Below are 12,158 nucleotides of genomic sequence, written 5' to 3' on the forward strand. Positions count from 1 at the left end.
TCCTCCTGGAGGTTGCCTCGGTCTGGGTGGACGGGAGGGTAATCTGTGCTCCTGCCGGAGGGTAGGACTGAGCACAGCTCACTGTCTCGTTGTGGAGTCACAGGGGGCGACAGACTTTGGTGTCTCTCCCTGGCACGGCTACAGGCTGTCACTGGGTTCCCTTGGGCAACAGACGGAGGGTGGCTACAGGCCGTCCCTTCACTGTCGACACGGCTACAGGCCGTCGCCAGGGCCCGACTCCCTGACAGGAACACAGGCGAAGTGTAGCTACTGGCCATCACCTGCCTGCCAGTGTGGCTATCAGCCGTCATCTAAGTCCTGCAAGGGAGGCGATGTGCAGGAGAGGAGCAGCTACAGACCGTCTCTTCCCGACAGGCATGGCTACAGGCCATCGCCGGTGTTGTGCCCTCTGAGGCAACTACAGAAGGAGAGGGGACATACTGGTCTCTCCCCAGTGCGGCTACAGGCCGTCACTGGTCTCTGTAGGGGGTGTGAGCGGCACTGGGCAGAGTGGCTACAGGCTGTCTCCTAGTCAGCGGCCTGGCTACAGGCCGTGGCCTTTTTTGTGAGTGGCTACAGGCTGTCTCTGGTGCCCGGCTACAGGCCGTGGCCCCTTTTGGTGAGTGGCTGCAGGCTGTCTCTTTAGTCTCTGAGCGGGTACAGGCCATCTCAGGTTCCTGGCTACAGGCCGTGGCTGGGGTACTGCTCTGAACTGTTAGGCCAGTTCCACCCCAATCCTGTCAGTGGTCAGCTCGCCCGGGAGGTAAAGTACTTTGAATAAGGTGGTGGCGGGTGGCGGCAGGTGAGCTCTGGGGAATAGGGGCATGCGGCCCGGATGAACTTACGTCCGTATTGTCCGGACACGTTCTGCATGCTGTCTAGCCCTCCATGTCCTCCTCCTGGGAGTGTGGTGGCGACCTGAGTTGCCACAGCCAGCATTTTAGTTATCCTGTATGTTAAAAACGGTATCAGTCATATCCCCGTAACGAGGTGTTGGGGCCAAACATAGGTACGTGGAACTGCTGGGTCAATCAGTGAGCAGGCAGTTAAGCCTATGCTCAGAGTCGGACGCATTATATATGTAAAAGAAAAATAAAGGGTAACTGAGTGCTGTGTGCATCTGGTGGCGTTACAAGTACATGATTAACCCCTTAACCGCGGGGCGTCACTTTCGTGACGCTTGGGAGCAAGGGATCATACCGCGGGGCGTCGCTTTTGTGATTCTGTGTTATTTTGAATTCACCCGGGCTTCCAAGTGGGGGCTTGTATCATCTATCAGTACTGCCAATGTCCAACACTAGTCAGCACTCCTAATCTCATCTGTACTCCCATCCATTGTTGACAATTTAGCCATTTCTCCCCGTTCTTGACTCCCCTCCCTACCCCCCCTCCATTACCCTATCCTCTCGCCTGCCCGGCCGTGCTACGCTAAGTAAATCTTCCCTGGAATTTTTCACTGATTTCATCCATTGAAATAAGCCCTATGTCCTATTCTTATACCAAATAATATATACAAGAAAGAAATAAGGTAAGTGAGAGTGCCATACACCTGGAATTGGCTAATTATCACCTGACAATACCTCACGTGCACTCGTTCGCTAATTTTCGCTGTTTTTTTCCCCTTGAAATATGCCGTATAATCTATTTTCGTAATAAATATACATGTAAGGAGGGAAGGGAGAAGCCTAAGTGATATTTACATTCACCTGGAACTACCTAATTTATAATGTATTGTCTAGATTTCCTGCCAATCATATCAGTGCTAGACAAAGCTGTTTCAAGATCTAACATTGGTAGCTCTGAATATATATCTCCTAAGTAGGCCTCTAATCTATTTTCGTAATAAATATACATGTAAGGAGGGAAGGGAGAAGCCTAAGTGATATTTACATTCACCTGGAACTACCTAATTTATAATGTATTGTCTAGATTTCCTGCCAATCATATCAGTGCTAGACTTAGCTGTTTCAAGAAATAATATTGGTAACTCTGAATAACCCCCAAGCAGGCCTCCACGCTGGCCCTCCGTTATCAGTTTACTCTCATCTTCTGAAGCGAGGGTACGTATGTTTCTTCTTGCTGACTTCAAAGCCTTTTTTCACCCCCATGCAAATGGCCCTGTGACCTTTACCCCCTACTAAACCTCGTGTGGAAAGAGGTAAAGGGCTGACAATTGATAAAAGAGTGACTACGATCTTTCTATTGAGTAAAACAGTGCAAGTGGAATTGTAAATAATGTGTAAATAATGTGTAAACAGCAAGTGAAAGTAATGAATGTAAATATACGTGAACAATGGAAAATAGTTTTATAAGTTATTTCAAGTGACAGTGCACAACACAGTGTAAATAAAATAGAAATGTAAATAACGTAAATAAAATAGAGAACGTAAATAGAAATGTAAATGAGTAGTATTATAAGAATACGAGTATATACCCTAGGAGTAATGAAAGTGAAAGTTTCACTCTAGCATGTCTGAATGCTATGAGTTATGAGAGTGAAGATGAAAGTGACATTCACTCTCAATGCCAGTATACAGGAGAAGAAAGTGAATGCTACGTATTTTACTGAAAGAAATTGAATCCCTACAGTGACAATTAACTAATACTACTGAAGGAAACTTATGGATAAAGACTGTAGATATATATAAGTGTTATATAGTAATAGAAATATAAAGTGTGAGGGGTTTTATGAATAATAAATGACAGAGTACCAAGAGCGAACTAGTGCCAGTGCGACGATCAGACGCGCTCGTAATTTCCATTGCTTTCACAGTGTTTTTTTTTTTTGAGTATGGATCCCAAACTACTTGAAAATTGTAGAATAGTGTTTATAGTGTTTGTATCTGGCTGTGGTAATCATATTACTGGTTTTCGGGAAGTGTAAAGTGGAGACTTCATTACCCTACTTCAGAGGTCTCCACAAGTCCTACGGTAACCGACGAAGGCTCAACAATCATTCCAGGAGAAAGCTGAAGGTATGTGCCATAAGCATATGTAATTTTATTATTCTAGGACTAATAACTGATTTTTGGCAAATATTTTTTGAGAGTCTGTCGGAGCCCAAATAACCCCGCGGCACACACAAGTCATTGGTAAACAAGCCCGCGGTGTAGGGGTTAAAAACTTCTCAGCGATTCCAGTTGATGTATTCAGCACGGGCATTCAGCATAAGGAATTTAGACCACTGGATGCTCTGACATCATTCATTTAACTTATTTATATCCAAATAAGTGCTTAACACCTTCCTCTAAAGTTCTGTTGGCAAGATTGGGCCGAGTTCTCCATGTTGACAAAAAGAATTCTTGTTGCCTGAGGTCATCAGAACCACTGGGCATCCAAACAGGAATATATGAAGGCCTGAGAATGTGGTACGGAGAAGCAGGGACTCCAACTAGCCAAAGAGAGCCACCCCAATCTTGTGGCAGCTCGACACAACCACGATGTAAACCCTGAATGGAGTATGGCCAAGCACCAACACATTCCGCAAGCATCGTCCACTCCAAGGAGCTCTCTAGGTTATCCATGTAGAAGTAGAATACAAAATCCTGAGGATGGGGTGATGTAGATGGAACAAGAAACTGTGGGCCACAAGGATCGGTGCTCAGTGGAATAGCAGTGGACAGTCGATGCCACACCCTAGCTTCAAAACTATTCCACGTTAGTTCAAAAGGTGATGGTAGCTGAGCAGGTGAGCCATCATGAAGTGGTCGCTCAAGAAAGTAAAAATGGTGGACATCCAGGAGAGTATTAACACCTATGCCATAATGTCGGGCACGGCTTAATAATGGATAAACACACTCCCTCTTGTGCCCCAGCGTCTGATATAGATATGTATCGTAGAGGAGTGAAACATCCGAGGAATTTGGCCAGGAAGCAACTGCATTTTGAGCATCCTTTGCTGTCACTAAGAACCCCCATCCTGGTTGCCTGGACCCTCGCGTAATCACAGCTGGATCTGATCGTACGGCTATGTGAGCCGCACTTGTACCTGAGACACACCATAGTGTTGGGTCGTCCAGTGCCGGTGCAAAGTGCATTAACAACATCAGCCAATCCCGTGATACCTCTACGTCCTCATCTAAGAATGCCAAATATCTTGCATTAGGGAAGACTGTCACTCCAGCCTCCCATGCACTACGATAAAACTGAAACAGGCGATGATTAGTAGAAGGTGCTGAGCGGAGGATATTAATAACTTTGTATCTGAGTTGTAGAACACGTAGTAAGGTCAGTACAGCGGGATCAGCACGTCCGGAGTCCAAGTCTGTTCCAATCACTACCAGGACTCTGAGAGGTGTGATGTGTTCGGCTGAGAGCAGGTGAGTAAGTGTGTGTGCCAGATACTGTACACGGCCTCCCGCACATACCACCACACCCACAGCTCTCTCACTCTCAATCTGTTTTTCTTGTTCAGTCTCTCTCTCACTCTCGCTGACACTGTCCCTTGCCCTTTCACGGTCTTTCTTCTTCTTCCCCCTGTCTCTCTCACTCCCACTCTCAATGACATCCTCACACACAGACCCCAGTGCCGCAGTGGTGTCACACAGATGGTATAGTGTCTGTGTCAAGGCTGGAGCGTGATTATATGTGTTGAGTGCAGTTTTGCCGTTGTTTGAGGTGGGAACCAGCTGGATGAGGGTATGGATATGCAAGGCAGCTACTGATTTATGGAGTGGGTATCGGTTGGGCACAAGACTTTCAAAAATCGTTTGACCACCCACCACAAAAACCCACACCCAGAGAGCTAGTGGGGGTGAGAAGGGGGCTAGGAGGGATCCAAGGTGTGTCAGAGTAGGTATTGCCGGACCTAAACCATACGTGCCGGCCCTATGGACACACAGAACCACCAGTCTACCTGGCTGAAGTTTATCAATCCACCATTTCAGGTCGTGCCCATGGGTATAAGCAGACCAAGTATTGAACATTCGTCTGAGGAGAACTGAACCATTTCCTTGGTGAATGACTGTCATTACCACACCATCATCAGCCCCTAGCCCTTTCCACACCTCACCGGCCGTCCTCCAGCTCTCACCAACCCTATTCCAGCCCTCACCAGCCTCTACCGTCTTCCAGTTCTCTCTCGTAGTCTCCCATTCTGCTCCAAAGGATATGTCGGTGGACCCACCTTGAGCCGCCGCAACCGCATCCACAGACAGCACTCTGAAAGGATATAACGGATCTATGGTGATGAGAGGGAGAGAGAGTGAGAGAGCAGGAAAGTGCCAACCTCCCTACCTACCTCCCAATCTACGTCTCTACCTACCTGCCTACCTAGCTTCTTGCCTACCTATATACCTCCCTTCCACCCTGCTTACCTGCCTATTGAACTCCATACCCACCTCCCTCCCTCATTCCGTACCTACCTACCTATATACCTAACTACACTATCTAGCTACCTACGTTCCTACGTAATTCTTTCCAATCCTCTCCGACCACTCCTAAGTTTACATTCCAAGAATTTTGTCAGACTCTATGCTTCTGTTCCATACGATAGAACAGGAAGGACGCGCTATTCATATAACCTTTTTTTTCTTCTTTTTTTTTTCTTTTTTTTACCAGAATGGTCATTCCGGAGGAATAGTGCCCCTCTCAGGAAAACAACTAACTAAAAATACGAACAAGAAGCCTCGGACAAAGACTGACCAATAGGCAACGACTAAGGACGGAACAAAGGACCGTATACGGATCGCGACATGGAATGTAAGGGGTGTGAGTGATGAGGTGAAAGAGAGAGATTGTCCAGGTGCTTGAGGATGCAAAAGTGGATGTATGTGGAATAACTAATACAAAACGGAGAGGTCAGACTGTGAGAGAATGGGAGTATGGATGTGGTATATGTGCGGGAGTAGGTGAGAATGACAGGATAAAAGAAGGAATTTGTGTTGTGTGCAAGAGATGGAAGGAGAATAGAAGAGAGTATGGATCCGTCTGCTCAAGGATTGTGTGGATAAGACAGAAAGTTGGACTACAGATGTGGGCGACTGTGTGTATGAATGCGCCAACGCAAGATGTGCAAGTAGAGTCAAAGAAGAGTTCTGGACAAATATGGTAGCATGGATGGAAAGGTTTGAAAGGAATGAGACAGTGTTTTTGACTGCAGATATGAATGGAAAAGTAGGGAATGTGAAGGTGGATGGAGTAGCTTGAGAGAAGGGTGTGCCTGCAGAAGTGGATGAGAATGGATGGCAGTGCGCTAGTGGACATTTGTGCAGGGAGGAGATTCGTGATAACCAATACCCTCTCTAGACATAAAATGATCCACAAGTATATGTGGCGAGTGATGAAAAGGGTGGGTGGTGAACTGAATGAACGGAAGGCAATGATTGCCTATGTGTGTGTGGATGATAGAATGAGAAGGTGTGTATTGGATGCAAGAGCATACAGAGGTCAGGGGAATGGACTTTCTGACCACCACTTGGTGGTGGTGAAAGTTAAGGTTCAAATGAAATGGAAGAGTAGGAGAGGGGATGGACAGGAGGAAGTAGTCCATACAAGGAGGGTAGAAAAGTTGGAAGAGGATGGAAAAATGGCAGAATATATGAGAGAAATGGAGAAGCGATTGGGTAAATATGATCTGGAGCAGATGGGGGGCGTGAAAGGTATGTGCAATATATTCACAGAAGAACTCTGTCCAGCATGTGAGGTGGTGTGTCGGGTGAAGAGAAGACGAAAGGGGGTGCAAGGAACAGCATAGTGGAATGAAGATGTGAGGTAGACTGTGGCACAAAAGAAGAAAGCATATAGTGAGTGGATGAGAAACAGGGACGTGGAGAAAGTTGAGATGGAAGGCAGCGTTATACGTAGAGAGGAAGAAAGAGGTGAAAAGATTGGTAAGAGGAGAGTGGATGAGGAATTTGGAAGGAATTTCAGTAGAAAGTGGAGCGAATGCAAGAAAATATTCTGGAAAGTGGTAAAGAGAGTCAGACAGGATGTTAAAGAATAAGTTGGAGAGTGAAAGATAAAAATGGTAGATTGCTAGGGCAGAAGGGAGAAAAAGTGAGCAGATGGAGAGAACACTTTAAGGAATTGTTGAACACAGAGTGTGAAAGTAATGCAAGTTTAAGTGGCTGAGGAATGGCTGGGAGAAGGAGGGAGGTGAGAAGAGAGGAAGAAATCAGTAGGATGGAAGTACTGGAAGTAATGAAAAAAGTCAAAATTGGGAAAGCCCCAGGAATCGATGGAGTGTGATGAAATGCTGAAGCATGGGGAAGAGATAGTAGTAGCATGGATATGGAAGATGTGCAGGTTGGCCTGGGAGGAAGGTAGAGTCCCGGAAGATTGGAAGTCAGGTATAATTATTCCCTTGTGCATAGGAAAAAGGGAAAAAGAAGTGTGTGGTAATCATAGGGGTATTTGTCTTCTTAGTGTAATAGGAAAAGTATATAGTAGGATCCTTATTGACAGAGTTATGGAAATAACAGAGGAATTAGTTGGAGAAGAACAGGGAGGTTTTAGGAAGGGAAGAGGTTGTGTAGATAAGATATTCATTCTTAGATCCTTGATGGAAAAGTTTCTAGAAGGGAAAGAAGTTGTATGCAGCCTTCATGGATTTGGAGAAAGCATATGACAGGGTGGATAGACAAGGAATGTGGAAAGTATTAAGAATATAGGGCATAAATGGGAAGTTGTTGAAGCCGTGAAAAGTATGCATGAGGGGGCTAAGGCCGCAGCAAGTGTGGATAGTGAACTGAATGAATTTTTCTCTCTGAATGTTGGACTGAAACAGGGATGTGTCATGTCCCCATGGTTGTTCAATCTGTATATGGATGGGGTTATAAAGGAGGTACAAGGTAGGACAGTGGATGTTGGAGCCACCGTAATAAGAGAGGACAGTGTTTGGAAGCTCCCTGTACTGTTATTTGTAGATTTTTTTTTTTTTTTTTTTTTTTACGTGTCCGACTCTTGGCAAAGGCTCAGGTCCTATTTCTTGGGGGAAGTCACCTATCCCAAGGCCCAGTATTTCTCCTACACCTCCACATGTCACCACTTCGGCGCTAACACCCACCGTCCATATTGAATACATGCTAGGGCTGTCTCATACAGGACTAGTGTACTGGTATTAGCGGGGATACTTTTGCGACATGTCGGCGGGTCATCTGGTAGATCAGGAAAGTCTGTTTTTTAGGAAATTCAAATCCTGAAACAGTTCCCTGCCCCAGCAGGGATTCGATCCTGGGTTCATTAGGACTGCAGGCCGCCTCTCTACCGATTCAGCCACCGCCTCCCCCAAATACTATATTGTTAAGTGAAGACGAAGGGGAGCTGCAAGGCTTGATGAATGAGTTTGGGAGAGAGTGTGTAAGAAACGGAATCTAAAGGTGAATGTAGGGAAGACTAAAGTTATGGTCTTCGAGAGAAAGGAAGCCACTGAATGTACAGTGAGGCTGGATGAGGAGGAAATGGAAAATGTGAGTGCGTTTTTAGTACTTGGGTTGTGTGGTAAGTAAGGATGGAAGTTTAGAGGGTGAAGTGCTTGAAAGGGTACAGCAGGGAAGAAAGGTTGCTGGTTCTTTGAAACCAGTGATGAAGAACAGGGAAGCGAGCATGGAAGTAAAAAAGTCGCTGCATGACAGTATTATGATACCAGCCCTAACGTATGGAAGTGAAACTTGGACCTTGTTGGAGGGACATAAGAGTGAGAGCAGTGGAAATGAGTTATTTGAGAGGAGCATGTGGAGTCACATGGAGAGACAGACTGACAAATGAGGAAGTGAAGGAGTGTTATGGTGTGGATGTGGATTTGATAGGAAGCATTATAAGAAACACACTGAGGTGGTTTGGCCATGTGGAAAGAATGGAAAGCGAGAGACTGACGAGGAGAGTGTTTGTGAGTGAGGTGGAGGGAGGGGGAGGCCGAGAGTGAGGTAGAGGGATGGAGTGGAAAAGTATATGAGAGAGGAGGGTGTGAGCTGGGAGCAGAGCAGTGAAATGGCGCTGGACAGGACGACATGGAGGCGATTTGTTTGTGGCCACCCCTCACGGATTAAGGCATCTGGCAATAGATAGACAGATAGAAATTGCTTATCCTTCATGCAGTTACTTAGTTTGCCAAAAGCGCTCCATCCCATTCCTCGTCTTCGCTTGATTTCATTGTCATGAACTGGGTCTGCCTGAACTGACTGCCCAAGGTATTGTTTATTCCTCGGCATATTGTAGCTCTTCATCAACATTTACTGGGCAGGTACTAACGAGTCTGTTGAATACAACTTTCTTCTTCGTCCTATTCATTTTCAAGCCTACCTTTATACTGTCCCTGTTCAGGTCACCGATCATTTCTTCTAGTCGTCTACAAATCTGGTTGTTTATTCACATACCACTTAATTCCTTGTCATCCCAGTCTTATTTACTGAAAAAGTCCTTTAAGCACGCAGTGAATGATTTGGGAAAATTGTGTCTTCTTCTAACACCTTTCTTAATTGGTATTTTCTGGCTGTCTTATGCAGTTTTATGGTGGCCGTGCTGTCTCTATGAACATCTAGTAGTTTGATATGTTTCTTCTACACTTTGTCCTTGAACTGCTCTCGTCACTGAAGCTGTTTCACTTGAACCAAATTCTTTCTTATAATCAATAAATACCATGCACAAAGGTTTCTTATATTCTGAATTTTTTTGGATCACTGTTTTCGAGTAACCACCTTGAAATCCTGCCTGTTCTCTTGGCTGGTTTGCATCTAAGGTAGGAATAATTCGATTTGTTAGGACTTTTGTGAAAAGTTTGTACACGTCAAGTAGAAGACTAACTTGACGGTAGTTCTTTAGGTTTTTGATGTCACCTTTTTTTGTGAAGCAGAATAACAGATGCATTTTACTAAGAATTTGGTACAACTTTAACTTCTAAACATTCTGTAAACATATGTGCCAGTTAATCTGAAGCATAGTCACCTAGATCCTTAATATGATACGCAGCGACATCATCACCACTTGCTGCTTTACCCTTCTTCATTCCTTTCAAAGTGTTTTTTGCTTTATCTGTAATGTAACGCTTGGGATGACCGTCTATTTTTTTTTTTTTTTTTTTTTTTTTAAGCCTGGACTGACTCTCAGACCACGGTACTGCTGTTGTAAACTCTTTTACAGTATAAATTTCTGCTATTTTGACTCTTTCGTTTCTGTTCTTCGTTACTTCTCCGTCTCTGAAAGAAAACCTTTGGTTTCTTCCTATATCCTACCAAGCCTTTGCTTGGTTGCCTTCAGGATTCCTACGTTCCATACAGTTTCTTCAATTCTGTTCCTGTTAAACTTTCGAATACCTTCATTCTTCTTCTTGTTGATACATAAAAGAGGTGAAATAGGAGGGGAATGCAGACATCTGGATGTGAGGAGTGTATATTTAAACAAGGATAACTGGAGGCTCCTCAGCTTGCGGTCACCCCCCTGGAGGGAGTTACAGGAGGGAATGATGCACCTGAGCTAGAAACAGAAAGTATTCAGGCAACATACGTATCAACGTCGTATTTATCTTGAGATTCTTGACCTGATACAGAGTGTTACCCCCTTGATCTGATACAGAGTGTTACCCCCAAAATTAACATATCGTCCTCATTTATTTTTGTTGGACACGTTTTCCATAATCAACAACAATCCATTTTGTGTATTCCTATGACTGTATCCATTGGCATTAAAATATTCATCAGCCCGCTATTGCTTTATCTGTTTATTTAATAACTCCATTCATTATTTATTCCCCGTCCAGCCACTGCGCATCAAAATATTGATAACACAATCTAACAAAACTTACACTCCTTTGTAACCCAAATCTTCAATAAATACGTCTCATAATGACTGAAATATTCAAGATTTAAATGATCGACATTTGAGAGAGAGAGAGAGAGAGGGGGGGGGTACTTGTTACAGCTTCCTTCAAAGAAATGTATTCTATCTGTGTATCTATAGCCAGACGCCTTAATTCCGTACGGGGTGGCCACAAACATCGCCTCCATGTCGCCCTGTTCCCTGCCATTACGCTGTCCTCCCCCCCCCCCTCCAACTCACACAACCCTCTCTCATATGTCTCCATTCCATTCCTCCATCTCATCGTCGGTCTCCCCTTCCATTTCATTCACATACACTCTCCTCGTTAGTTTCTCATTCCCCATCCTCTCCACATGGCCAAACCACCTCAGTCTTTTGACGTTCTCAATCGTATTCACATCCACACCACAAAGCTCCTTCACTTCCCCATTTTCCCCCTTGACTTGTATCATCCCAACAAGGTCCAAGCTTCGCTTCTATACGTTAGAGTTGGTAGACTCTCAGCACTATCACGCAGCAACTTTTTTTTTACTTCCATGCTCACTTCCCCATTTCTTATCACTGCTTTCACGAAACCAGCAACCTTTCTTCCATGTTGAACCTGTAATAACTGAAATGAAACTTAACAAATTAATCACACTAGTCTGGCCGGCATTTGAACTCAATCCCCCACTCTCCACACGCGCGTATGTTACCACTAAGCCAAACAGGCAACGCGGGAATTTATAGACCTTATTACACTCTTTTTTTTTTCTCCCTTAAGTGATTAATTTGGTGAGTTTCGAACACTTGGTAGCATAGCATAGGAGGCCACCAATGCAGATGCTGCCGACCACACCGAACAGCTCATCCCCGGGATGTAAGGACAAGGATGCTGCCCACTCTGATATCAAATTTCCAACCAGTCCTCGCCTCACATCCCACATAGCTGCCAACCAATGTAATAACTGAAAAGAAACTTAACAAATTAATCACTGTCCTGGCCGGGATTCGAACTCAGACCCCCACGCTCCAAAAGCGCGCACATTAACACTGAGCCAAACAGAGGATCACTGCTTTGGCAATGGGCAGTCCGGGCATTTATAGACCTTATTACATACTCTTTCAGGTATTTTATCTTCCAAAATTCCATCCATACTCATCATACTACCCAAGTATTTAAATCCACTCACATTTTCCACCTCCTCACTATCCAGCCTAACTGTACATTCACTGACTTAATTTCTCTTGAGGACTGAAATGCGTGGCTTGCAAGACAGTGCCCCCGGAAACGAGGTGAGGGAAGAACAACGTAGTGCCCCCAGAAACACGGTGAGAGAGAAACAGTGTAGTGTCCCCAGAACCACAGTGAGAGAAGAACAACGCAGTGCCCCCAGAAACACACTGACACCCCTACCCGGACCCCA

The sequence above is a fragment of the Coenobita brevimanus genome, chromosome 23 (genome assembly GCF_032717465.1).
Source record: "Coenobita brevimanus isolate Jiangsu-jjx chromosome 23, ASM3271746v2, whole genome shotgun sequence".
NCBI lineage: Eukaryota > Metazoa > Arthropoda > Malacostraca > Decapoda > Coenobitidae > Coenobita > Coenobita brevimanus.